General features: G+C 41.5%; 1 long non-coding RNA gene across 1 annotated transcript; it reads right to left on the reverse strand.

Moving 5' to 3' along the window:
• Positions 1-4,400: 4,400 nt before the first annotated feature.
• LOC121898782 lies at positions 4,401-6,368 on the reverse strand. Its single transcript, XR_006096548.1, has 3 exons — positions 6,335-6,368; positions 5,962-6,240; positions 4,401-5,130 (listed from the first exon to the last, which is right to left on the reverse strand). It is a non-coding gene; the product is annotated as an uncharacterized LOC121898782 (long non-coding RNA).
• Positions 6,369-25,870: the final 19,502 nt, after the last annotated feature.

Genomic DNA, 25,870 nt, shown 5'->3' on the forward strand with positions numbered 1-25,870 from the left:
TGAAGGCCAGTCAGGTGAGAAGATTTTGCCAGTTCAGACAAATACAAACTGAAACTGGTTGATCAGTCATTAAGCTTTGAGTTTGTCTAAATGTGAGTTTAATAGAAAATGTTACTGAAAACAGGCGAGGAGAGGAAGAGGAGGAAGATGAAGGAGACTGACAGGGCTGAAGGAGCAGGTCTGATGAAGGTTAGTGATCAAGAAGAAAGCGAGTGGGAGTTGTTTAAGCTTTCGGTTAAAATTAATACTGAATTTTATGACATAGGCCTATTACTCATACAAAACATAAACTTTTAGTTTTAGAGGTTCACACATCAAACATCAGTCTGTGTATCAATAACATACTGAGGACCTGCAACTTATCTAAGAGAGAGGAGATAACATTCCTTGATGGAAAGCATTTAAGTCATATTAGATCTGTGCTGAATACAAACTATGCAGAGACAGATCTATTGAGTTGATTTTACACTTATTGCTTCTCTAAAAAATCATGACAAACAGACATTTTGGGTCCATTAAAAAAAATTCCTCCCCCCAGACCCTCTGGTAAAGGCCTAGCCCCCCTAACCATAAATCTCTAGCGACGCCCCTGCCTTACATCCCATTAGGTTTTATTTAATGCTGTCAAAGAAAATATACATGACATAACAAATGTATTTCTCATATACTCCTGGGGCAGCTAACAACAGTTAATTTTGAACACAGAAGCTGTGCTTCTCTAAGATCAGCTGCTACTGAACTTATTCTTAAACATCAAACTGAGTGACAGTTTATGCCAATAAGTGTAAAGTAAGTAAGTAATGAGTCAGGTGAGAGGACTGGCAGGATGAGGACACATAGGAAAGAGGGAGACACAGAGATGATTCAAAAGTAAGAGTACTTGTTTACTTTGCATTTTCTTTGAATGAAAAGTGATGTTGGGACGGGCAGTAGTGCGTTTGGTTATTAGCAATAATTCATAATTATCTATGATAATTATGAATTATGAAAATAAGATATTGTTAACATTAATCAATAATTCGGGCACCAACTGTTGGATCTGTGAGGAACACAGTTGGTTATTTGCAATAATTATCAATTATCAAAGATAATTAACTAATTATGACAATTAATAGAATTATTAATATGAATTAACAAATACGGGGCACCACCCGGAAACCGGGACCAATAACCAAACCAGGTAGTCTCATAAAAGGAGTTCACCTAGAATGTTAATATCTGAGAGATATCAACATTCAAGGATGAACAAAGAAGGGTGAATTCGAGCTCTGACTCCTTCAATCAGCCACTTTTCACAATATTACACACAATAATGACAAAAGAACTTCTCTTTAAAGATATAACAGTGTTTATTAAACTTAGCAAGATTAACAAAGTTAACACATGCTTCAGTCAATAAACAACTATCCTAAAATCTAATCCTACCAAACAAAACACAAACAGCTATATACAGGGTTGGACACATGCAGGGGAATGCATGTGTGTGAAGCGGATGGCAGAAATGTGGCGGTGTCTTGGGTAGACAGAAGCAAGAAGTCTTGCACTCACCCACTTCTGTGAAAAACACACATGTCTGATGGCGGATAAGGAAAGACAAAGCGAAGCTTTGTCCGACGGTATCTGACCATCAGATGTGCAAAAGATGTCGGTGCGTGTATGTGTGTGCGCGCGCGTGTATGTGTTAGTCAGAAGAGAGAAGGAAGAAGGAGAGAAAGCGATCGTGAGAGGGAGAGAAGCTTTGTCCACAGACAGTGCGCGTACGGACGGCAGTCTGTAACGCACGTTGTCTGGTTTCTGACTGACAAAGCAACTTACTTTCTCTCTCACGATGGCACAAACACAGCAGTAGTCCCGAGCGGGACAAACACAAAACAGTCTAGCGTGGTGAACACAACTACACAGTCAGCAAACTTAAAATACTCCTCACAGTAAAGCAGGAAAAATGGACTCGGCGGTCCGTCAACAGCACAACAAATAATAGCAAAAGCTAAGAGCTAAATGCTAAACAACAGCAACTGATGCTGATAAGAACACACAATTAACACTGCCTCTGCCCAGACTTATGCCTCTTACTTGGTCGCTTCAGAAAGCGAGCAGGGTTTGTGTGTAATCCGTTGTTATGTCCGGCTTTGTCCTGGGCTCGGATGCAGACGGTGGCCGTTCTCGCACGGTCTGCGAAAAGCACGGCAGCTGGCTCTCAGCGGCGTGGCGGAGATAACAGCAGAGTCGACTTGGTGAAGAAGCGTTTCTTCCGTCTCGATGGAATTTGAGGACGCTGGTTGCAGCAACGGTCTCTCTCGGATCCGGGAATGTGTTCGGGTTAACACGGGCGAAGTCTCGTCTCGTCCGGCGAGGGGAGTCTTCGATGAGGGGAAAACATGTGCGTGGGGTACCCCCTTTAGTCAGCTGATTCACAGAGGAACAGGAGTTACCCCGAGCTCAGTGACATGGGAAAGGCGTGTGCTTCAGGACATGTTCAGTTTTTAAAGGGGCGGTGATGTCACGGCTGCGTCATCAGGACGCTCCACTGTGCAGGAGCGTCTCTGCCAATGAGGCTGTATGTTGACTGTTACCTGCTGAGGTGTGAAAATTGCAAAGCATCCTTGGAAATGGAGTTTGCAATGGACTCCCATTGTCTGTAAGCAGCATTTTTGGCGCTATTCCTTTGTCTCGGGGGAAACAAAGGAAGAAAGCAACTCGTGGTCAGGCCTCACAGGTTACATGTAGGCCCTCTCTGTGTGACCTCATACCAAGCTCAAAGTCCAACCACAAAGTAGGTAGCATTCAATACCTTTATGCACAAGTGTTCTTAATTAAGGCTGATACAAAATATCTTTGTCCCTGACTTCCACATGTTGGATTGTTGGAGAAATGTGTAGCCGCTCAAGTAAATAAACACCAAGATGGAATACTTGCACGGTTCACACATGGTTATTATTAGGTGACAGTGCAAACCACCGAGAATCACTCTGGTGCACACAGGTATGCAGACGCTTCTGGCAGAAGGATGTTTGAGAATAGTGCAGTGTAGTGATCATCTTCCTCTTTTTCTGAAAGGACACAAAAGTAAAGACATCAGTACAAGAGATAATATTATAGTAAACAACTCAAAACTATATGGCACTGTCTTGTATACATATCCACACACTCATAATAGATACAACAGTCAATACTGTTGATTAAAAGATTAATTTGAAATCATATTGGTTAACTTTACCTCAGTGTCTTGTGTCTGCTGCATCTTCAGAGTCTCTCAAGAGCTGCTGTTGTCACTGATGATGCTCTGGTCCTTCACTGGAGCTGCTCCTGTCCTCATTGGTGTCATCACTGTAGTCTGGCTTCTTCACCTGGGTTCTGATGTGTGAAAGAAATGTCAAAAAAAGTTCTTAAATACAACAAGATGGTTTGTTGTAATAAAAATGAAAACCTGGAATGTTATATGATAAAATACATTTATTTCAAAGATATAATCTAGAAACACTGTGCCATGCATGAAATAACAGGGAATATATACAGGTCATTTTGGACCCATGTTGTGCTTTAGAAGGGTAGTGATACCAAAATGATTTTTATTCAAAAACTAAGAAAGGAAAAATGAAAATAAAGATTTGTGATGATGAATTGAGGAATACCTGGAATACTGAATGATGAAATTAATTAATTGCAAAGATATAGAAAAAAACAACTCAGTCGGGTCACGTTTGACCCATGTTGTACACAAGCATGATGTGATGTGAAATTCATGGCCACGTTACCTTTCAAGATGAAATTACTCACCAACCAAGTAATGTTCCATTTTTCAGCTTTTCCCCAACTGGGGTGAAACTTTCCAGCTTCCAAATAAGCTCGGAGTTGATGGAAAAACTGAAATTTGCTCATCTTTATCTCTTATCAGTCTCTCTCTTCGTCATAGACTACAAAACATTAACTAAATCGGTGCTTAAATTAGCTGTTCATGCACGACTCACATCCACGGTTGAAACTTAGATTCTGACATGTGTTTTGTCCAAGTGGTGTTGCTGTATGTAGCTTTCCAAGATAGTGGACCTGCTCGTGCAGGTTGACTCAGATCGTGTAGTGACAGTGACCATATTTGGACGAGAGGGTGGAGCTGACCCTAACTCTAGCTGCTAGCTTGCTTAGCACAGTGCATTTACAGTCTATGGTTAACTGTTATAATGCTAATGCTAATGCTAATTTTTGCTAGTGATAAACAGACTTAAAACCATTAAAACAAAATATTCTTACTTGAAAAACTGAACATTTGACTCCTTAGAGGATCTTTTAGTGCAACCAAACGCTGAACAAGACTTTTTTAACTTTGATGAACTGAATATCATGAAAATCTTAATTCCTTTTGTGGGTCTAACCTTCAAAATAAAACCAGCAAAGTGTAAAAGTGTTATTGATACATTAGAAACTGATTTATTTGCATGAAACTGTCACATCCAATAAATGCAGGCTGAGTGAACATTCAGCAGAAACACATGTGCTTTAAATTCTGTCAAACAAAAGAATTTTTTTCTTGAAAACAGCAAAACAAAGATTAAACATTTGATTTCACTCAATAACTTTTTCTTTTATTCTGTTTCTTTAACTCAAAAAGCAAATATTCTGAAAAAAGCAATAACACATTTCAGCTGAATAAGTAGTATATAAAAGGCAGTGAAGAAAAAAGATATAAACCATCAAACAACTGGATGGATTTTTAAATGATTTGTTGACTCAACATTTATCCAGATGAGACCATAAAACTCTGGATTCATAAAGATATTTAAGTAAAAAACAGTTACAGCTGTTCACATGAGAGAAGTTAATGATGATAAAATATAACTATATACAGATAATCATGTTACAAATGGTCCAATCAGATCTCCTCTCTGCTCTTGTTCTACTGGTCTTAATAAAGGTCTCACTACTTCCTGTTGTGGCACTGAGCGTTGGAGCTGGATGTAAATCAGAAGCTGTGGAATCGACCAGTATGGACGTCATTCCTCGCCGTACTGGGCTGCAAAAACCAGGCTGAGACTGAGAGGAGAGATGAACCCAAACATGATTATCTTCTACGGTGGTTTGTGGCTCCTTGGAGGTCCTACTCTGCTCCCTGGGCTCCTTCTCCTCCTCTGTATGCTGATGATGTTGGACAAAAACAACTCGTGTTTACAGCTGGTTTGAAAGAATGAATGAAAGTCTGCTGATTGTCTCCTTAAAGCTCCTGTCTGGTTGAAATGATTCAACTGATTATTAACAATCAACATCTTTACATGCAGTTAAATCAAATGTGATCCTGGTGAAGCTCTGAGTTCTCCTGATGACATTCAGCTCATCATGTAAAGTCCTGTTTATTATCATTATAGTGCTTATTTGGCTTCACTGACTCGTTTGCTGTCTTTTACTTTTCACTACAACACAGTTGTTATGGTTCAATAACATTAAAGAAGCCGGGAAGGAAACAGTTTACAGTTCCTTCATCAGATTCTGCCTCAGCTCTCTGTAGGTCGCTGGGTCGGTCCTGCTGCCTGATGACTTTTTATCATTTTTACAAACATGGAAACAAAGTTAGTGTGACGTCTCAGTTCCACTGAGCTTCACACTCTGCTTCACTGACATATCATCAGCTTTAAGTTGATATATTGAACTTGTTAGCAAACAGTTGCTTATTTGTTCAGGCAGCAAGCAACAACTATATTAATTTGTAATGTAGTTGTTGCTTGTAAGGTGGATGTGACTGAGCTGCTCAGGAGAACTGCAGGGTGTGTGAGTGAACCACAGCAGGTTGCTTAAAGCTGCAGATTGTCTCAGTTTGAAGCAATGAGCCTCCAGGAACAAGCTAACTTCTCTACCCTTTAGGATGCCGTCGTCCTGGATAAGTTTACAGTTCAGTCCAATGGAAACCACCGACTCACTGTGACAGAGGAGGGAAAATATTACTGTCATAGATGATGTCACTGATGGACTTACCTGAGCAGGTGAGCTCTATGAAGGAGGAAGAGTAATGTGATGATGCACAGTCCCTCAGTGAAGATCCAGACTCAACACAGTCACGATTGATCCTCCATACACGTCTGAATGAGGGCTCATTTCCTATTGAAACAGCAGAGCCACAGTCCAGAACTCTGCAGATTACAGCTGCTTCCTTCATGGTCCAGTAAGAATCACCCACTGGTCTCCACTCTTTCCACACTTTCACCTCCAGTGTACCTGCACAGCGACTGGCTCCTCCCACCAACCTGACAGGCTCTGAACAGAAACAAGAGAGTCATCAGTAAAAGAATAAAGTGAGTTTCATTAGAACAGAAATGAAGCCAAATCAAAGCTGCAGCTCCTCTTCTACCTGAGCAGGTGAGTCCAACAGCTTTGCCAGGTGAGCAGGTGCTTCTAGCTGAGTCTGATCTTCCACAGTCCAGGAGAGCAGACTCATTGCCTCCACACTGGAACTCTTTGGTCCACATCGGAGCCTCCACTTCTCCATAGAGCGCCCCCTGGAGGACTGAAGGAGCCCCACAGCCGAGCTCCCTACAGACCACCTCTGCATCCTGCTGGTCAAAGTCAGCTTCACACACTGAGGACCACGACTGCTCAGACTTCACCTCCAGTCTGCCTGAACACAGACTAGTCCCATTCACCAGCCTGACAGAGTCTGGAGAGAGAGAACCATCATTAGTTTTGTGAATATTTAACTGCAACATTCATTAAAATAAAATTTTTTATGAATTTGAAAGTAACAACTCATAAAGAGAACACATTCATACCCTGACTCAAGTCTTAATTTACAGAATATATTTCATTTTCATTCATCTGGTTATGGCTTCACCAGTTATTTGACTCATTCTGGACAAGGAGAGATCTCTTCAAAACTGATAACTGACATCTCAATAGAACAGACACAAGTCTACTAGAAACACAGTTCATCTCACACATAAGTGTCTCACCTACTGACTGACTATCCACAGATTTAGCTCTTAATCCTCTCTCTGTATTAAGGATCCCAGTAGTTACCAACAATAGGCCACATACCTCCCCCATCAATCTGTCAACAGGAATAATCTTTCCTACATTCACTGCTGCCTCTGGTGGCTGCTGTTAATCAATCAGGACACATTAGCTTTGTTTTACACAATGTCAGGTCATTATTCTGCAAATCTTTTATTTGTAATGACCTCATTGCTTCTAATAGTCTTGACTTTTTTCTGATAACAGACATTTGGCTGTCTGATGGTGACAATGTCCGACTTGTTGATTGCTCACCAGCAGGTTACTCCTTCTTCAGCCCAGAATAACTGGTCATGGAGGTGGTGTAGCGTTACTATATATAGTTATAGTATATATAGTTTTTATATGATTATGGCTCATTTTCATCTTTCAAAAGACAGGCCTCATACATATATATATATATATATATATATATATATATATATATATATATATATGTATACATACACACTGCTCAAAAAAATTAAGGGAACACTTAAATCACACATCAGATCTTGATCTTCTTTACTGATGTACATTGTTTAATTTGTTGAGAACAAAATGACGTAACAGTCAGTGGAAACCAGAATCGTCAATCCACTGAGGGCTGGATTCAAAATCACACCGAAAATCAAAGTAAAAAATGGTACCGCAGTTAAAGGGGATTCCCACGCTTTGAGACAGTGACAGTGAGTCAATCCTCAGGGGCTCCCTCATGCCAACGGAGTGTTTTCTATAAAGAAATGGAAAAGGCTCTCCGCCCGCCCACCCTACAGGTGTACGCTGGTGAGATGAGGGAACACACCCGATCTGCTCCCTGCTGACCTACCTTACAGTAAACATACGGTGAGTAATAATCTGAATATGTTTATTGGCACAGAGCCGCCTGGTTTGTGGCTCATGTCAAATGTAGCGATAATTGAACAAAAGAAAGATGCTGTTGGACTGTTAGCTTGATAATCATTTGTTAGCTACCGGACTTCACGTCCAAGCTAACGCTGTGCAGAAAGAGCTGAGAGAGCAAAGCGGTAACGTTACCTTGCAGTTTTTACAAGCTGATAGTAATGCTTGCCGTGATAGTAATGTCATTAAATTCAATATAATACAGTACAACACTTTTGTGTTTGTGTCTTACAGAAGCTGAAACATGTTCAGGTGATTTTATTCACATAGTCAACCTACAGAGGAGAAATCTGAGAGAAGAAGTTCCACGAGCGTGCAGAAGCAGCCTGAGTGTGAGGAGAAGAGCTGAAGCTGGAGCAGCAAATCTCTGCAAACAACATTATATTTGAGTGCAAGCACACAGTTTGAGCAGAAACAGAGCAAATCTAAGCGCAAGCAGAGGCTATTAGAGTGCGAGGGCAGGGTTTTGAGGGACAAATTACAACATTTGAACATGAAATCAATAAATTATGCTCTCAAATTGATAAACGCTCTTGAATAAAGATAGGGAAAAAGCTCCATACTTTCTCTCTCTCTTCCTCTGTATATGAGTACAAGACCTGCTAGAAGCCACTTTGTTGTTAAAAGTGTTTTGTGGAGCCATGCATGTTAAAAAAAACACATCAGTAGCAAGAGCAAGTACTGTAGTTTTCCTGGTATGAAGCCTATCTATAATAAATAATAAATAATAAAAACGCCACTGCCTGAGTCTGACAATATTCTCATTTTCTTTTGCAATAGATTAAAAGCAATAGAATAACTTTATATCTAACTGTAAGAATCCAACATTTAAGTGATGTTTAACAGCTTTTAAAACTTGATATCTTAAGATTGATTGTGACAGCAGTGGATCAGTGTGGTGTTAACATGTATTGCTGTTTGATGATAACAGACTCTTTGCCTACCTACGGCACTGTTACAGAGGTTGATGGTGATGTTGTCAACGATGTCCAGGAGGAACGAGGAGTCGCTGACTCTGAACATGTGAGTTTCTTCAGGATCTGAGGCGGTGATAATCAGCTGACCTTTGTTTACAGCTGAGAGAAAAATGTAGTGTTAAAATCATATGAACTTTATTTCACTGCTAAAGCATACCACATTTTTAGTTTGACTTTCCTCCTATTGAGCAGCAAAGTGGTTTAATTCATTTCAGCCCACGATTAAAAAACTTGATTTAATAATGTCAGACATTAACTGATATAAAATATAAATGTAGTCATACAGACATCTTAAGAGTCTTGCTAGCTAACATTTTCATTGTGATAAAATATCATGTTTAATTCATGTTAATGTCATGTTATTCTTTCATTATAAAATAATGTAGTTTCAGAGTTGCAGAGAGAAAATCAATCACCAATAATGTAGATCTCAATGCCGATGTTTTTCAGGTCATATGCGCCTGGGTCTATGCCGTAGGAGGACTCTGCATCAGTAATCAGGACAGCAATTCTTTGGGAGTCTGCACGCATTCCTGCTGTGGGTTTAAAGAGCCTATCTAGGGTGCGGAACAGATGATCTCCTGTATGACAGAATAAAGAGGTTTTAAAAGGTACAGAGACTTTCTTTCATGTGTCCCTTGTTCCAGATATAAAGTCCCATTACTTTGCTCATAGACTGTGAGGTGACTGACAGTTCCTCACTTCAACAACTGTGTCATAAAATATCTGGTTCTTTGATAAAAAGTCAAAGCTAGAAGCCTGTAGACATAAAAACTGAAAGAGAGAAGTTAACTACGACTCCCAAGATGCATTTCAGTCAGAAACATCCAATCACAGAGCTTCAAACTCTATTGTGAGACGCTCACATCATTATGATTTTTAATGCTGTTATTGTATTATTATAATTATTATAATGACTATAACAGCATCAGCAGTCTTTGATATGTAACATTATACCAATAATATTATATCACAATATTAATGATCATAAGATTTTTACAATAACATTATTATACAGTAAAATTCTGGTTTATTTGAAGCTGATGTATTTGCTATAAATGTGAGCATTGTGTCTCTATGTGTCAGTTTAACTCTGTTCTCTTAGCTGTTCTAGAGATTCTGGTGATTCACAAACAGACGTTTATCACACAAATCAATGATGATCAGGGTGAGCTGCTGAGACTCCTACAGCTTCCCAAATAAACAGGATTCTCACATGAAGTGAGTCTGAACGATAGTAAACACAGAAACTGTCCGTCTGTAGCAGCATTATGGTGAACTGCATAGAGATCTGTATCCAGTGTTACAAATCAACTGGTTTTCCTGTTAAGTGGTTACCTTTGTTTGTAAAAATCGGGCGTTTCTCATGGCAACAGCAGATGTTCCAATCACAGAACGGTTTGTCCACATCATTTGAAACATCCTGCTAGTGATCTAAAATATAGAGGTCAGTTCAGTCCAGCTGTCAATCATTTTGTAATATGTATTTGTATATTGTTAGTTTTAGAATGATGAGCAGAGGAACACCTGACACATGGGCACAATGTGATTTACACATTTATTTAATCTATCAATGAGATGCAATGTGTTTGATGCACAACATATTAAAAACCGTTAAATGCACAACATGGGTAAAAAATAAGCTGCAGTCATTTTCAATAATACTTGATACATAGCTGAATGTTTCATTGTAATATCTTTGAAGCAGAATGATGTCACTCAGGTTTTTCAGAATGAATGACTTCATTTGTTTTTTATTATTATAAGTCATGATGTTGATTTTTCTGTCTTGCTATGTAGAGAAATAAATACTGTTTACATATCTAACTGTGCAGAGTGAATTAATTCATCATTAATTAATGTTGACATAAGCAACCATCTCATGTAGTTTATAGCAAAACTTTGTTTTGTAACTGCTGATATCAGTTTGGATGTATTAGAAAATGGTTTGATATTGTTCAAATGAAGATATTTAGAAAAGTTGACACTTCTGTTCACTTTCACATTTCATCATTGTGAAGTGCGTGCAGTCATGTCGCACAACGGCACATTTTCACTGCTGCTACTGTGAAGTCAGTGTTGTGAACCAGTTACAGCTACTTAAACATGTTGATGGACAGCGTCCCTCCATGGAAGGACCACAGCCACCTGCTTCCCTGTGAGCCCAGCAGGGCCGCAGGGGTACAGCGCACCTCTCCATTGATTTACACACTTGTAAATGTAAATAGTTCCTTTTACAAACCTATAGAAACATGGTACCATCTCTGACTGTCGATAACACCGCTGTCTCTCCTTCATCACTATCCTGCAACCTCTGAGTCAACAAGACGGTTAAGATCTTTCTTCCACCTGTGCAACACCCTCACCAGACAAACGTCTACAACCGGTTCACACCTCTACTTGCTGCCTGCACAGATCTGATGATCATAACTCATGTCCTCCATAACTGCCCCCCTCTTCTATGCCACCGAACTGTGGAACTCATTTCACTGATCACTGACATACGCATCCTCCCATCTCTTCAAGTCAAGACCAGGAACCTTTCTTTACCCAGGACTACTACCCAACCCCATCATAAAATAAATAAAACCTTACTTTAGTAAAAGTATGTGAATGTTATCAGCTAAATTTACTTTAAGTATGAACAATAAAAGTATTCATTCTGCAGAACAATTGTCCCTGTCAGTGTTTTACTATATATGATGTTTTTAATATTACTGCTGCATTCATGTGTGTGTTGCATTTTACTGTTGTAGATGTTTAAGGTGATCATTTTATCTACTTTATATAGTGTTGGGTAGTTTCATCTACAGCGATGCATCATATTCTATAAGATCATCATATGTTTGTAGCGTCTCTGTCCCGTGAGAACCACGTATCTCTAAAAAGTCAACTTTTCATGAGCTCAGAAAAACAGCCTGTTTTCTGCTTCGTGACAATGCATTTTCCAGCTAATCCAAGAGTACAATAAACTATTTAATAAACTACCACTATGAAATAATATTTTATTTAGCTTAAGAAGTAGAATCAGGATTTTCTCAACTCATAAAGGATCACTTAATCCTTCAGTTTATCACAAACATTCAGAATCACAGAATTTGGAGATACATAGTTTTCACTGGACAGGAAGAGTTTGAAAAATTGTAATCTGAGAAGTAATTTATAACTAAGAAGTAACTATAGCTGTCTTGTAGTGGAGAAGAAGTATAAAGTTGTATAAAATAGAAATACTCCAGTAAAGTATGTACTTGAGTACAGTACTTGAGTAAATGTACTTTAGTTATATCCCACCACTGTCGATAGTCTTGAAACAACAAGCCTACGTTGCGGCCACAAAGCGATAGAAATCACTGGAACCACATGAAGACAAGCAGCAACACCTTGCTCATTTTATGAGGTGAATATTATGGATGTTTAACTGGTCAACTCATGCTTCAAAGTGATCATTATGTTTCAAATATGAAACAGAGAGTTTACAGAGGAGCAGTTCCCCTCATGACATTAGCCTGAGTAACGTATACCGGTAGGTCCTTTTCATTTATGAATTGACTGTGTTCTTTAACCCCGCCCACATTCCACACTCAAACCAATCAAATCACAGTGGGTTCGGATTTAAACAATATTACACTCGAGGGTGCTTTACTGTCATTGTTGGCGCGACAGTGATGCGGTCAGGAACGAGGCGCTGGCGTGAGCAGTGCGTGTGCGTCGCTGAACTGCTGCGTCTCACACGCTTGCAGCGTTCACACAGGAAGCGTGTCTGCTGCGGCGCTTCTGCCACTGGCAGCCCTATCTTTCTATCGTGTTCCCTGTCTATTTCTGCTGAGAACCGCGCGCGTCACGTGGAGAAAATAGGCGAGATCTCAAATCTCCTTCCTGTGTGGACGCTGCAAGCGTGCGAGACGCAGCAGTTCAGCGACGCACACGCACTGCTGAGGTTCACGCATCCAGTGTGTCCCCGGCGTAATGAATGGCAGAGTAATATTTTTAGTGATGAGGCTTTTCATTTGAGCACGGCTAGGTGTGCTGTCATGCTGATTTGAGCGCATTTTAAATGTCTAGTTGACCAATCAGATTGCTTGGTCAGAACTACGTGTTGTATAATAAACATTAACCCCGCCCCGCTCCGCAGGCAGCAGCCAGGTATACATGGGCAAGCTGCCTGGATATAGATCTCTATGCAGTTAGCCATAATGCTGCTACAGACGGCTAGTTTCTGTGTTTACTTTCATTCAGACTCACAAACAAACTTTTGAAATGATTCATGTAAAAATCTTTGTGTGTGTGATAAACATCTGTTTGTGAATCACCAGAATCTCTATAACAGCTGAGAGAACAAAGTTAACCTGACACATAGAGACACAACGGCCACATTTATAGCAAATACATCAGGTTCAAATCAACTGTAATTTTCCTTTAATATTATGACAGCAACAATAATACTAATTACCATCATCATTCATCTCATTTTTATTGTAAACCTACTATTTCTGGAATCAGTATGAATGAATATACTGTTTACTAACTTTATCTGAAGTCTGTTCTGAAGATGTTATTTGTTAGCAGATACACAGTTTTCTTGATCTGTCAGGGGAGTGAATTTCATTCACAAATATATATTCAATATATACAATAAATTCTACTATAAATACTTTAAGATATAAAATACGGATCACTGACAGCTTCTCTTTCCACCGCTGACAGACCTAAATACAGAAAGTAAATATATTTGGATCTAATCAGAGTCTCTGCCTCAGTCCCTCACAGTGTAAAGCTGGTGTGGATCAGACAGCCTGCTGTTAAATCACCTGAGGAGTCTCCTCTTCTCTGTGGCAGGTGGGTTATGGCCTCCAGCAGGGATTGTTTGGTCTGGTGGGTGTTCAGCTGCCATTCAGTCACTGGGTCTCCACTGTTCTGAACCAGACCTGCAGGAAACACAGAAATGTGTAAAACTGACTCAGCCTTTGTTTTTAAATGATAATGAGAATAACAATGATAATGAGAATGAGAATAATAGTTGCACTGAGTGTTCTTGAACAGATGCATTGGTTTATTACTATTATTGTGGTTATTATCTTGTTGTCATCATCACCCCAACACTCATCTACACACGTCACATGTCTCACACACACTCATGCCTGTACTAATCTGCATATAGAGGGACTAAAGGACTCGTAGGGGTCCAAGATGGTCCTCTTTGCTATCTCCTCAGGAATGTAGAAGACTTTGTGTTACTGGCAGGAACCTTTCAAGGTAAACTGACTTCTAACCTCTTAAATAAGGAGTGTCAGGAAATGGACAACTTTGTTTTTGAACTTCCCTCAAGATAAACTGACTTTTACACCTCCCAGGTAAAGATGTGCAACTACATTACATTACATTTTTCATTTAGCAGACGCTTTTATCCAAAGCGACGTACATTTGAGACTGATACAACACAAGCAAGGATCTGTGCCATAAAGCTTAAGTTTGAGTCCTATAGGACGTAGATGCCAAAAGGCAGTGCACCAAGGCAATGCATAGAGTGCATAGAAGCAAGTTTTTGTTTGTTTGTTTTGTTGTTTTTTTGTATTAACTGACACCCTGCAGACTCAAACTGGGTCTCTCTCTGAACTCTTGAGATCCGGATTTACAACACTCTTTGAAATGTTCATTTCTTCATGGATTCACCCAAATTCAAGGAAACATCAAGAGGAACCTTTCTTGAAAAGGACTTTAAGTAAAGACATTACACACAGTTGATGAAGAAGCGTCTGTCTGTCCTTCTCAACCTGCTGCTATCTCAAGATAAGGACACTTGCCAGAACAAAACCATAAATTATGCTGCATTTCTCAATTTGAGTTCATTATATCCAGTGTGTTTAAGCCAAAGTTTGTAATAACTGTGAAGTAAAGATATGATCATTTTGTAAGCAGGAAACTGTTGATCTGGAGATGCTTCACAATATTATAGTCTAACCCTGAAGTCTGTGTGATATAAATTGACTTAGTTATTCATTTATAGGTTAAATGTTGTAAATTACAGTGTGATCATACGACCCTCCAGTGGTCAGTAGAGGTAGAACTTTTGAACAACAAACAGTATGTATGTTTATGTATCTGCAGTTATTTTATTGTGCTGTTCTAACCTCATATTTACTAAGTATTAGACATTTATATTTTTGATAAGTGAGGAATTAATATTCAGTGGTCATAAAATAGAGTTTTGTTAACATTAAAAAGTAGGTTTGTTTAAATAAATGTGTGTTTTATTGAAGCTGAACTAATGGATGTTTAACCTTTTGTATGAAGAATTAATTTTGATAGTTAAAAGTAGTGAGTATTATGTTAATAGGTAACATAGACAGTGACGACTGCATCTGTATTTATATTGTGTAACTACATTAAGTATTGTTTATTCCAGGAATTGAAATGATTGATTTATATTGCACATGTGTGTTGTCTCTGAATGTTGGAGTAATGTGTTGAATGTGTGATATGTGTTATCAAGTCATTCAGGTCTTTGGGTAATAATGAAGTTTGTGATTAATTCAACTTTAAATTAATCCTCAAAGTGGGTTTGAATCAATCTTAGGTCTTCAGATCTTCAGTTTCAGCGTGAAAATGGATTCTTCATCCCAAAACTTCCCCAAAGAGACACAACCAGATGACACCGTTTGTCTTTGCTCTTTTTAAAGCTTTTTCTGTCTTTCTGTTGTCCTCAGAAAGACGTCTCCTTGTTGTTCCTCGTCGGACCTTTTTAAGCCGGTGCACATCTCTTAGGATAAATTTCAACCTTTAAATAAACGTTTTATTTCTTTTTGTCCAGTTTGTGCAGAAGAGTTTAACTTTAATGAGAAGCCAACTTCAGTTTTAACGTTCCTTTGTTTTTGTAACTTTGAGTAGTTTCATCTGGCCAACAAAGTTATTTGTAGTTATTTTAGTGCAGAAAGTTTAGTTTGTAGTCAGCAGTCGGGTTGAGTTGAGTCTAGTATGCAGGTTGATGCAACTGAACGGTCAGCAGCGAGCACAGACACCTACAATACAAACATGTCAGTCAGGCACCACCTGCACTGCTTACAGTGAACTAGTTTTTAATACAGTTTAACGTTGTAATGCTTCCAGTTTTATCACTGGCAGCTAATCTGGAAACATATAAAAGCAGAGTATTAGTAGAGAGACAAAGTTGTCAGAACATCTGTCCTGCTAACTGATCCAACATGGACCTACACAGAAGGAATGTACAGTATATCTCCACCATGGAAAACAGTGTCCAGATAAAAGATTGTTTTATAAGCTGAATCATAATTACCATGAGTTATAAATGTGTGTTTCAGTGGGTGAAGCACTGAATTTGAAGGTAGGTGTATCACCTGAACATTTCATTTTGAACATTTGGAGAATTCTGTAAGTTAGTACAAAGCTAAAATATGTGTCACAGGTTCACCGTCTTAGTGACTATTCATGTTGTTCACCTGCCTGATCTCTAACTCTCCTGTCATTGCAGATCCTGTCACACCCATCTGCCCTGCAATCACCTCATTCCCCTCACCTGAGTTTCCCCACCCATCTCCTCACCTGGATCCCATTATGCTCCCATCAGTCATTCCCTATATATACTGGTCCATATTCACATGCCCCTTGCCAGATTGTCTAGCGTGTTTACCTAGCCTTCCAGCATTTCCATACCTACCTGTTGGCTTGCCTGTTACCTTAGATCCTGCCTGTTTCCCGGTCTTGAGAATTGCCTAAGTCCCTTGGAATTGTTTGCCTGATCTGCCTGTCTGCCTGGTTTGTGACCCTGCTCGTTTTTTTGGACTGATTAAAGTATATTGGACTCTGCTCCTGTCTCTGATATCGTGCTTTTGGGTTCTGAGGTTCTGAGTCGTTACAGTACAATCTGGCCAGAATTATGAACCCAGCCGAATCAGATTCAATGTAGCATCAGCTGACAGCACAGGCCGCTGCCATTCAGTCTCAAGAGGATCGATTCACCTCTGTTACTGGGGGTCTTCAGGAGTTCATCGCTCGGCAGGATCGGAGTTTGGAAGCCATCCACGAGCAGATGCAGCAGCTCTTCGTGTCACGAGCTCCAGCGGCCGAGCCTCGGCTCCCTCCTCCAGAGCGTTATTCCGGGGAGCCAGGAACCTGTTGGCCTTTCCTCACTCAGTGCTCTCTCCTCTTCGAGCTCCAGCCTTCCTCCTATCCGACAGAGAGATCCCAGGTGGCCTTTATTATCTCCCAGCTCACGGGTAAAGCCAGAGACTGGGGAACCGCCGAGTGGAAGAGGGAATCCACGATCTGCTCCTCGGTTAAGCTTTTCTCTGATGAACTGAGAAAAGTTTTCGATCATGTCACTCCTGGCAGAGAAGCAGCTCGAGGACTGCTCAGCCTGGTTCAGGGAGGAAGGAGCGTGGTGGACTTTTCTATTGAGTTTCGCACCATAGCCGCAGAAAGTAAGTGGAACTCTGCTTCACTTTATGATGCCTTTTACCATGGCCTCTCTGACGTCATCAAAGATGAGCTGGCGGCTCGAGATCCCCCTAAAGACTTGGATGCCCTGATCGCCCTTGCCACACCTGTCTGCTGTGGATCCTGTCACAGCCCCGCCCTCCACTTCAAGCGCCTCATTTGACTCTTTGGAGCCTATGCAGCTGGGAAGAACTCGTCTCTCCTTGGCAGAACGCCAGCGCCGCCTGCGGGAGAACAGGTACATGTACTGCAGCCAGGTTGGCCATTTTGTTGCTTCTTGCCCAGTAAAAGAACAGGCTCACCAGTAGTTCAGAGGGTGCTGGTGAGCCTAACAGTCCAATCAGAAATGCCCTCTCGGCCCCTGTTTCATGGACAATTCACCGTGGCTGGTCAGAACCATACTCTGGCATCGACTCTGGAGCAGATGCCAGTTTCATGGACGATGCCTTGGCAGCGCAGCTGGGAATTGATCGGGTCCTCCTACCCAAGCCTACCCCTGTCAGCGCCCTTGACGGCCATCTACTCTGCTGCGTCACCCATCGCACTGTCCCCGTTCGCCTGGGCATGTCAGGTAATCACCAAGAAACTCTCATTTCACTTGATTAATGCACCCAGTACACCTGTTATTTTGGGTTATCCCTGGCTTAAACTTCACAGCCCTCACATAGACTGGTCTTCAGGTGTCATTTCTCAGTGGAGCTCTCACTGTCATGCAGTATGTCTCAGATCTGCCCTGCCTGTCACTCCTTGTAACCCCCCCCTTCATCCGAGTTTCCAGACCTGTCAGGGGTTCCCCCTGAGTACATGGACCTTAAGGAGGTGTTCAACAAGGCTCGTGCCTCCTCCTTACACCTCATCGCCCCTACGACTGTGCTAATGACCTCCTGCCCGGCACTTCTCCACCCAGGGGTCGTATCTTCTCCGTCTGCTCCTGAGACCGAGGCCATGGAGAAGTATATCAACGACTCATTGGCTGCGGGTCTTATCCGTCCCTCCTCGTCTCCTGCTGGGGCTGGGTTCTTCTTTGAGGGGAAGAAGGACAAGTCACTACGCCCCTGCATTGATTATCGAGGTCTGAACGACATTACTGTGAACAGGTACCCCCTTCCACTCATTTCCTCAGCCTTTGAACTGTTACAAGGGGCCAAGGTGTTTTCCAAACTTGACCTGAGGAATGCTTATCATCTGGTGCGCATTAGGGAGGGGGATGAGTGGAAAACTGCCTTCAACACTCCCCGGGGCCACTACAAGTATCTTTTCATGCCTTTCGGACTTACTAACGCCCCTGCTGTTTTCCAGGCCCTAGCCAATGATGTTCTCAGGGACATGCTAAATACCTGTGTCTTTGTTTATCTGGATGATATCCTCATCTTTTCCAAGTCTATGCAGGAGCATGTTGAGCATGTGCGGTGTGTTCTCCGGAGGCTTCTGGAGAATCAACTCTATGTGAAGGCCGAGAAGTGTGAGTTTCACGTTTCCAAGGTGTCGTTCCTGGGCTTTGTCGTCAGAGAAGAGAGCATCCAGATGGACCCCGGCAAGGTCAGTGCGGTTCTAGGTTGGCCTTCTCCGTCCTCCCGTAAAGAGCTGCAGCGGTTTTTGGGCTTCGCCAATTCCTACCAGCGGTTCTTCAGGAACTACAGTTCTGTGGCAGCCCCTCTCACAGCCCTCACATCTGTTAACTCCCCGTTCGTGTGGTCCTGCAAGGCTGAGAGGTCATTCGGTGAGTTACAACAGTTGTTCACCTCTGCTCCTATACTCACCTTCCCTGACACCTCACTTCAGTTTGTTGTGGAAGTGGATGCTTCCGATTCTGGTGTGGGGGCCATCCTCTTTCAGCAGTCCCGCAAGGATCAGAAACTTCACCCTTGTGCGTTTTTTTTTTTTTTTTCCCCCCACAAGTTGTCTTCTGCAGAGAGAAACTACGACATTGGAAACCGGGAGCTGCTAGCTGTCAAGCTAGCCTTAGAGGAGTGGAGGCACTGGCTGGAGGGGACGGAGCTACCATTTGTGGTGTGGACTGACCACAAAAACTTAGAGTACACCCGTTCCGCCAAAAGACTGAATTCCCGCCAGGCCAGGTTGGCCTTGTTCTTCAATCGGTTCAATTTCACCCTCTCCTACCGCCCAGTGTCCAAGAACACTAAGGCGGATGCCCTGTCACGACAGTTCCAGGTCATCAGCTCCCCAGCTGAGCCGGAGGGGATACTCCAGTCTGCCTGTGTGGTTGGCGCTGTCACCTGGCCTTTGGAGGACAAGGTAATACAGGCAAATTCTCGGTCTCCTGCCCCTAGTGCTTGCCCCGATAACTGTCTCTGTGTCCCAGTCAACCTTCGCTCCCAGGTTCTGCAGTGGGGACATTCTCACCCCTGGCCTGCCACCCAGGGGTCACCCACACCCTGGCACTCCTCAAGCAGCGTTTCTGGTGGGCCTCTCGGGAGAAGGATACCAGAGGCTTTGTCACCGCCTGTCAGGTTTGCTCCCAGAATAAGAGTCTTCGCCATGCCCCTGCCGGTCTGTTACAACTACTGCCAGTTCCTCACCGACCTTGGTCCCACATCTCCTTGGACTTCATCACAGGACTACCTCCCTCAGACGGTAACACAGTCATACTCACAGTGGTTGACCGTTTCTCTAAGACTGCTCACCTCATTCCATTACCCAAGTTACCATCTGCTAAAGAAACTGCTGAACTTATGTTGCACCATGTATTCCGTCTGCATGGCCTCCCTAGAGACGTTGTCTCTGACTGGGGGCCCCAATTCACCTCTTGTTTTTGGCGGGAGTTTTACAGGCTCCTCGGTGCCTTCGTCAGCCTGTCATCCGGCTTCCATCCACTTCCATTCCATGTTTCTTGCCTCAAACCTGTTAGAGTCTGCTCCAGGCCCCCACCACCCGCCCGGCTTATTGGTGGGGTTCCGGCATACACCGTGCGGCGCCTTCTCAAGTCCCGCCGGTGGGGGAGGGGCTATCAGTATCTGGTGGATTGGGAGGGTTACAGGCCTGAAGAGTGCTCATCGGTTCCTGCCCGGAGCATCCTGGACCCCTCCCTCATCCGGGACTTCCACCGTGACCATCCTGGTCAACCTGGTGGGACGTCAGGAGCCGTCCCTGCAGGGGGGGGTTCTGTCACAGGTTCACCGTCTTAGTGACTATTCATGTTGTTCACCTGCCTGATCTCTAACTCTCCTGTCATTGCAGATCCTGTCACACCCATCTGCCCTGCAATCACCTCATTCCCCTCACCTGAGTTTCCCCACCCATCTCCTCACCTGGATCCCATTAGGCTCCCATCAGTCATTCCCTATATATACTGGTCCATATTCACATTCCCCTTGCCAGATTGTCTAGCGTGTTTACCTAGTCTTCCAGCATTTCTATACCTACCTGTTGGCTTGCCTGTTACCTTAGATCCTGCCTGTTTCTCGGTCTTGAGAATTGCCTAAGTCCCTTGGAGTTGTTTGCCTGATCTGCCTGTCTGCCTGGTTTGTGACCCTGCTTGTTTTTTTGGACTGATTAAAGTATATTGGACTCTGCTCCTGTCTCTGATATCGTGCTTTTGGGTTCTCAGTCGTTACAATATGTCTGCATGTTTTGGGAAATAACTGGCAGTAATGGAGGCTGTATGCAGATAACAGTTATTTTACTTAAACATGTAAAACCACTGGTCTGCTCCTTTCATCCTCACATCAGACATACCCCTGACTACTCTTGTTATCATGTCCTATTTTGCTGCTTTTTTACATTTTGATGTAAAGATTTTGGTATTTTGAGTACTTTTTACACACAGTAGTAGTAATAGTACCAGGAGCAGTAGTGTGAATAGTAGAAGTAGTGAAAATATTACCGATCTGGACTTTGTCAGGGCCGATGTCGAAGTAGCTGACTATCTTAGTTAGAAAGGACTTCATGTTCTCATGGTCTTCAGGACTGATTCTCCCGGATTCACTGACCATCAGCCCGATGTCAGCCTTGGCTGTGCTTTCACACTGAGAACCTGGAGGAAAACAGAGGATTGTGGGATACAATACACAAGAGACCAAATATAGAAGCAAGACTAAAGCTGTGGGTGCTTTTCATTTGGCTAATTTATGCTTTCTCGCGTCCTCGCTCCTCCTTCCTCCAGCTGTGACCTGAAACCCTTAAACGCTCCTCAGAGGAGACGAGGAGCGAGGAGGCTCCTGGAGGAGCTTAGAGCGAGGAACCACAGGTGTATCCTCTGTGGACGTTTTTCAGTGGATGGAAACACTCCTTTGATCAATGTGTTTAATGATTGCAGGCTACAGCTGTTTTTATTGCTCCTTTACATCAGTTCTGTTCTTTCAGTAATTAACAGATTTAAATTGTCTATTTGTGTTTTATTCTGTGACAGACAGACGCTGCCGGAGATCTATAATCAAATAAAACATATTGGAGCAGTTATCAGGTATTTTCCTTCCAGCTATAAATATGTAGAAACGATTAAGTAACAGTTTAAAGTGTTAATTCATTTCTACATGAATTTTAAGTTTAAACTTTAGAGTTTAAACTGTTAAATAATCATTTCTACATATTGATCTCTGACTTCTACATATTGATCAGTTGATTGATGTGTTTCATGAGTAGTCGTCGTCTCCTCAGAGTGACGCTGCAGTGAGCGAGGACGTCTCCTTTGATGAATTAAATTTCTCCGTCCTCGTGTCTCTTCTTCACATCTGTCACAACCTCGCTGTGAGGAGCTGAGACACGAGGAGACACGAGGAGACACGAGGAGACTAGTTAGCCAAATAAAAAGCACCGTGTATCTAAAATGACTCCCTTTTCACTACAAAGTGCACAAAATTTACCCTCCTCCATTTTATTTGAGTGTAAATTTATCCAACATGTAGAGCCCTCAGATGTTCCACAATGGAACAAAAAAGTGGTGTTCATGGCATGAAGGCACTACTTTCTGCAAAAAAATCCCACAATGCCATGCGTTGCATTTTATAGATATTATAGACAAAAACTAGTGATGTGCAACTCTACAGCGGACAGTGATGACATAAAATTGTGATGATTTGTGAGTTTCCAAAATCTAGATTTTCACTTTTCAATGCTAACATTAGCATATATTATTAGTTATTAGCTTTGAGGGTATTTGGTCATAAACCAAAGTGGATTCATTGTCCTGATGGAGGTGCGGGTAACGTCCTCCAGCTCCTCCTGGGGGATCAGAGGCGTTCCCAGACCAGATGAGATATATTCTCTCTTTTTACCTGTTGGTTGGTGTTTATCTTCAGCCTGGAGTCCTGCAGAGAAAATCAGAAAGTCAGTATTTATATTGGTGCAGAGCTGTGAACTGAACAAACACTGTGAGGATTTCCAGCAGCTCAGAGCTCATCTCAGTGAAAACACACAGATTATTGAACTCCCTCAGGAATCATGTGACCAGTTTACCACTAACCTGCAAAGCCACAAACAACATATGTGGACCAGAATCTGACTTTTACATTTGTTTTACCAAATATGCTACAGACAAGTATAATTTGTGAGTGGAAATAACAGGTTAAATCTTCAGCAACTAGAAAACGGAGCTAAAAACCAAGTCAGACTAAAGTGTTTGCTCTCTGGCTTGGAAACCTGGAGACTCTGGAAGAGAGAGACAGTCAGCTGGACATGTAAAGTAATCCTGTTTTCAAACCTATAGTTGGTTTGCTCTGGTCTGAATCAGTTAATCAGCTAAAGTTAAATGTAGTTACTTTTTCCTCATGAGCTGTGAAAATTAATTTGAACCAACATCTGGAAATAAGTTTGTTATTCCACATTAATAAGGCATTAGCTGAATCCAACCGGGAACGGGAGGCTGAAGATGCTGTGAACGTAACTCTCACTCTCTACTTTTTTCCACCTAAAAACCGGACGATAATATGAAGCGACCTGGACCATCTAGAAGAACACATAGACGAGAGCTTCAACAGACTCTGCTGTACCATGAACAAAGACTAACAGAGAGACTCACTAAAGAAAATAAATCACTACAACACTCTGTCAACATTATCACCACCCAGCTCACTTCTGTTATCGTTGAAAACAAAACCATGAAAGAAACTATTCTGGACTTACAAGCGCGCAGCATGAAGGACAAATTAGTTTTCACCTGCATTCCTGAACAACCCACAGATGATCCTGAAAAAACAGTCAAAGATTTCATGACCAAACAGCTCAAACTACCTGCAGAAACCATCAACAACATCACATTACACTGCGTACATTGTATGGGATCAAAGAACACCAATAACTGACCAATCATCGCAAGATTCAAGCACTACAAACAAAAAGAACTAGTGCAACGACAAGGCAGGCAGCTAAAAGTAACGGACTATAGACTCAATGACCAGTATCCAAGAGAAATCCCACAGAGACACAAACAACTATTTCAAATCTGAAAACAGGATGAAGGAAGGAAAAAAGCAATAATCTCAGTGGACAAATTATGTATTGATGGACAGTCGTACCGAGATAAAGACACAACACACACGCACACACACACACACACACATACACAAACACACACACACACACACACACACACACACACACACACACACACATACACACACACACACACACACACACACACTTCTATATCAGCATTAATGTCCAGTTTCTCATAATAATCTCTTCAACATGTCATCACTCAGGCAAAAACAATAAAAGTATTGAATCACTTCACCAAACTACAAGCAGATATATGCTTATTACAAGAAACACACCTCTCAGAATCAGACTGTAACAAATTAAAATCATCACAGTTTGGTCACTTATGTTTGGCTCATTACAACACAAAACAAAGAGGTGTATAATAAAAAAGTCTCATTTGTCCATAATACCACTGTCACAGATCCTGAAGGACATTTTATTATCATAAACATATCAACAATTACTCAGTAAAAATCTAATGTTTATGGCCCAAACACTGATGATCCTTTCTTCATAATTTTTCCCTCCATCTCAAACATTTCCATTTGCCCAGTCATAATAGGAGGTGACTTCAACACAGTTATTGACCCATCACTAGACAGAACTAATATTTCAAGCAATAAATGTAACTGGAAATCCTCAGAAACAAAACAGTTCATGAGCCATTTTGGTCTTGGCGATAGTTGGCGATTGCAGCAACCAACTGCAAGAGAATACACATTTTTCTCACTGGTTCACCACTCATATTCACACACTGACTTCTTCCTCACCAGCAACTCAGTTATATCTAATATTTCAGACTCAAAGATCCACCTCATCATTATTAGCAACCATGCCCCCGTAACATTTACATGGAATAGAACCAATCTACATAAACCCATCACTAGATGACGCTTTAAACACATCTCTTCTCAAAGACTGTGAGTTTGACACTTACTTTAAAAAAGAGTGGGCATCCGTCCTAGAAATGAATGATTCTCCAACGTCATCACCAACTCTTCTTTGGGGAACAGGAAAGGCGGTATTAATAGGTAAAATAATCTCATTCTCTGTTTATAAAAAAAGGAAGGATAAGGCACAAAAAGCTGAACTGAAACAAAAAAACAAAACAAACAACTGGAGAATATTAATGCAAATAACCCAACAAAGGAAACACAGAATAAGTTAAGTATAAATTCCAGCTAATTAGATTATAAATAAGAAAACTCAATTTCTGATACACAGACTATGATAAGGAAACTTCCACCATAACAATTAATCTGGTAAATACTTTTCAAATCAATTTAAATGAAATGAGGAAAAAGTAACAATCTCAACCATTAAGGACTCAGCAGGGAAGCTCACAAACTCACCTGAAGAGATAAACAAAACCTTCACAAGTTTTTACTGAGGAACAAACCAACATACCTGATTCATCAATAACACAGGATGAACTTCTCACTGCCCTCAATCTTATGCCAAATAACAAAGCACCAGGACCTGACGGCTTCCCTGGTGAGATCTATAAACACTTCTTGTCCATTCTGGCTCAGCTCTTCAACAAATTGATAACTGAAATAATACAAAAATCAACATTTCCAACTAGCATGAAGACAGCCACTATTTCACTCCTCCGAAAGCCTAACAAAGACCCAACCTTGCCATCCGGTTGCCGTCCCATTTCTCTCATCAACATGGATATAGAAATTATCACTAAGGCTCACAGACTAGAAAAAGTCACTCCATCCATAATTCACCCAGATCATACTGGTTTATCAAAGACAGACACATATCCAGTAACACAGAGACTGTTTAATTTAATGCACTATTCATCATTATACAGGCAGGTACCATCATAGCCACCTTAGACACAGAAAAAGCTTTTAACAGGGTAAACTGGAAATTTCTTTTTACCACACTAGAAAGATTTAGCTTCAGGAAATCATTTATTAACTGGGTCAAGATTTTGTACAGTCAGTCATCACCAATGGACAAACCTCACAAAGCTTCACATTGCACAGGGGGACTAGGCAAGGATGCCAAATCTCACCCTCTCTATTCACCATTTTCATCTAACCTTTAGCTGCAGCCATTTGTCAGAACATCTACATAAAAAGGAATGCAAACACCCAAAATACATCATAAGATCA

Source organism: Thunnus maccoyii, chromosome 6, assembly GCF_910596095.1.
Source record: "Thunnus maccoyii chromosome 6, fThuMac1.1, whole genome shotgun sequence".
In the NCBI taxonomy this organism is placed as follows: Eukaryota; Metazoa; Chordata; class Actinopteri; order Scombriformes; family Scombridae; genus Thunnus; species Thunnus maccoyii.